Raw genomic sequence first — 3,465 nt, forward strand, 5'->3', positions numbered from 1 at the left:
TAAAAAGAGGTCAAAGAACTTCTAATGCTAGAGGTGTGGGAGCTAAAAAGAGGTCAAAGAACTTCTAATGCTAGAGGTGTGGGAACTAAAAAGAGGTCAAGGAACTTCTAATGCTAGAGGTGTGGGAGCTAAAAAGAGGTCAAAGAACTTCTAATGCTAGAGGTGTGGAGAGCTAAAAAGAGGTCAAAGAACTTCTAATGCTAGAGGTGTGGGAGCTAAAAAGAGGTCAAAGAATTCTAATGCTAGAGGTGTGGGAGCTAAAAAGAGGTCAAAGAACTTCTAATGCAAGGGGTGTGGGAGCTAAAAAGAGGTCAAAGAACTTCTAATGCAAGGGGTGTGGGAGCTAAAAAGAGGTCAAAGAACTTCTAATGCAAGGGGTGTGGGAGCTAAAAAGAGGTCAAAGAACTTCTAATGCAAGGGGTGTGGGAGCTAAAAAGAGGTAAAAGAACTTCTAATGCAAGGGGTGTGGGAGCTAAAAAGAGGTCAAAGAACTTCTAATGCAAGGGGTGGGGGAGCTAAAAAGAGTCAAAGAACTTCTAATGCAAGGGGTGGGGGAGCTAAAAAGAGCTCAAAGAACTTCTAATGCAAGGGGTGGGGGAGCTAAAAAGAGCTCAAAGAACTTCTAATGCAAGGGGTGGGGGAGCTAAAAAGAGCTCAAAGAACTTCTAATGCAAGGGGTGGGGGAGCTAAAAAGAGGTCAAAGAACTTCTAATGCAAGGGGTGGGGGAGCTAAAAAGAGGTCAAAGAACTTCTAATGCAAGGGGTGGGGGAGCTAAAAAGAGGACAAAGAACTTCTAATGCAAGGGGTGGGGGAGCTAAAAAGAGGTCAAAGAACTTCTAATGCAAGGGGTGGGGAGCTAAAAAGAGGTCAAAGAACTTCTAATGCAAGGGGTGGGGAGCTAAAAAGAGGTCAAAGAACTTCTAATGCAAGGGGTGGGGGAGCTAAAAAGAGGTCAAAGAACTTCTAATGCAAGGGGTGGGGGAGCTAAAAAGAGGTCAAAGAACTTCTAATGCAAGGGGGTGGAGGAGCTAAAAAGAGGTCAAAGAACTTCTAATGCAAGGGGTGTGGGAGCTAAAAAGAGGTCAAAGAACTTCTAATGCAAGGGGTGTGGGAGCTAAAAAGAGGTCAAAGAACTTCTAATGCAAGGGGTGTGGGAGCTAAAAAGAGGTCAAAGAACTTCTAATGCAAGGGGTGGGGAGCTAAAAAGAGGTCAAAGAACTTCTAATGCAAGGGGTGGGGAAGCTAAAAAGAGGTCAAAGAACTTCTAATGCAAGGGGTGTGGGGAGCTAAAAAGAGGTCAAAAGAACTTCTAATGCAAGGGGTGGGGAAGCTAAAAAGAGGTCAAAGAACTTCTAATGCAAAGCTAGAAAGAGGTCAAAGAACTTCTAATGCAAGGGGTGGGAGCTAAAAAGAGGTCAAAGAACTTCTAATGCAAGGGTGTGGGAGCTAAAAAGAGGTCAAAGAACTTCTAATGCAAGGAGGTGTGGGAGCTAAAAAGAGGTCAAAGAACTTCTAATGCAAGGGTGTGGGAGCTAAAAAGAGGTCAAAGAACTTCTAATGCAAGGGTGTGGGAGCTAAAAAGAGGTCAAAGAACTTCTAATGCAAGGGGTGTGGGAGCTAAAAAGAGGTCAAAGAACTTCTAATGCAAGGGGTGGGGGACCTGAAAAGAGGTCAAAGAACTTCTAATGTAAGGGATGTGGGAGCCAAAAAGAGGTCAAAGAACTTCTAATGCAAGGGGTGGGGGAGCTAAAAAGAGGTCAAAGAACTTCTAATGCAAGGGGGTGTGGGAGCTAAAAAGAGGTCAAAGAACTTCTAATGCAAGGGGTGGGGGGAGCTAAAAAGAGGTCAAAGAACTTCTAATGCAAGGGGTGTGTGGAGCTAAAAAGAGGTCAAAGAACTTCTAATGCAAGGAGTGGGGGAGCTAAAAAGAGGTCAAAGAACTTCTAATGCAAGGGGGTGGGGGAGCTAAAAAGAGGTCAAAGAACTTCTAACGCAAGGGGTGTGGGCGCTAAAAAGAGGTCAAAGAACTTCTAATGCAAGGGGTGTGGGAGCTAAAAAGAGGTCAAAGAACTTCTAATACAAGGGGTGGGGGAGCTGAAAAGAGGTCAAAGAACTTCAAATGCAAGGGGTGTGGGAGCTAAAAAGAGGTCAAAGAACTTCTAATGCAAGGGGTGTATGAGCTAAAAAGAGGTCAAAGAACTTCTAATGCAAGTGGTGTGGGAGCTAAAAAAGAGGTCAAAGAACTTTTAATGCAAGGGGTGGGGAAGCTAAAAAGAGGTCAAAGAACTTCTAATGCAAGGGGGTGTGGGAGCTAAAAACAGGTCAAAGAACTTCTAATGCAAGGGGGTGGGGGGAGCTAAAAAAGAGGTCAAAGAACTTCTAATGCAAGGGGGTGGGGGAACTAAAAAGAGGTCAAAGAACTTCTAATGCAAGGGGTGGGGGATAGATGTCGCCAGCGAGGCTTTGGGGAAGGCGCGGCGGCGTCTGTGTTCTTTCTGATGCGTAAACTTAATTAAATACAAGTAAAAACAGGGCATTAAATACGTATTATAAATACTAAACTCTTTCTTATCTTGACAGCACAAATGAAATCTTACAAGTTCCAACATGTAACTAAGCGCTCCCGAAACACGAGTCAACCTTTTACTTCTGCTTGGAGGATATCCTCGCAAGTAAAAGGTTAGAAGTACAAGGTAATTCTCTGAAGCAAAAGGTAGAAGTATAAGCAAATCTTTCTTTCCATATTCATTAGAAGTACAAGGTAATTCTCTGAAGAAAAAGGTAGAAGTATACGCAAATCTTTCTTTCCATATTCATAATGATTACCTTATGCTTACAAGGATATCCTTCATTTTTATGAATATTGAATAGCTACTGGATTTCCAATGGCATTTCACAGACTCGTTGAACAAGGCGTTTTTTTCAATTAAACTACTGGAAATCAATACATGCAAATACGTCAAAATGCAGTTGAAATGTTTATGTACAACAAATAACCCATATGTTTAGCAACGAGGAAATAATCATATGTGAAATGAAGGATGTTAAATCATTGGTTCTATTATTCGCATCATGGGAACAATTCTATCAAGAGAAAGGTAGGGAGATCGCCCACACCATCGATTATTCCATTAACAGCTAAACAACTGGATTAGACAGACCTCATTATCGACTTACAGCCATTCACGCTGTAGGCGGGGATCAACAGACATAGCAAAGGCCGCACAGGACAATATGAAAACGTACCTAGCAGAAATTAAATTTGGCTAATCATCCCACGCACCATCCACAATCTTTATAGATTAACTGGAAATAAACCATTCATTCATATATATATAAACTGTCTCTGTCCATTCCTCTTATTTCTTTACACCGATATTGGCCAAAATATTGTGATTAATATGATTTCCTTAGTTTCTTTTAGGGGCCGTTTTAAGAAACATGTTAAACTGTTTAAGACTACA

The 3,465-nt window shown here is 41.9% G+C and overlaps 1 protein-coding gene across 1 annotated transcript in view; it reads left to right on the forward strand.

The window, feature by feature from the left end:
* Positions 1 to 3,465, forward strand: part of LOC137654924 (uncharacterized) — a 794,088-nt gene that overhangs the window by 267,896 nt on the left and 522,727 nt on the right. The window lies entirely within an intron of this gene.

This window comes from Palaemon carinicauda, chromosome 1 (assembly GCF_036898095.1).
Source record: "Palaemon carinicauda isolate YSFRI2023 chromosome 1, ASM3689809v2, whole genome shotgun sequence".
NCBI lineage: Eukaryota > Metazoa > Arthropoda > Malacostraca > Decapoda > Palaemonidae > Palaemon > Palaemon carinicauda.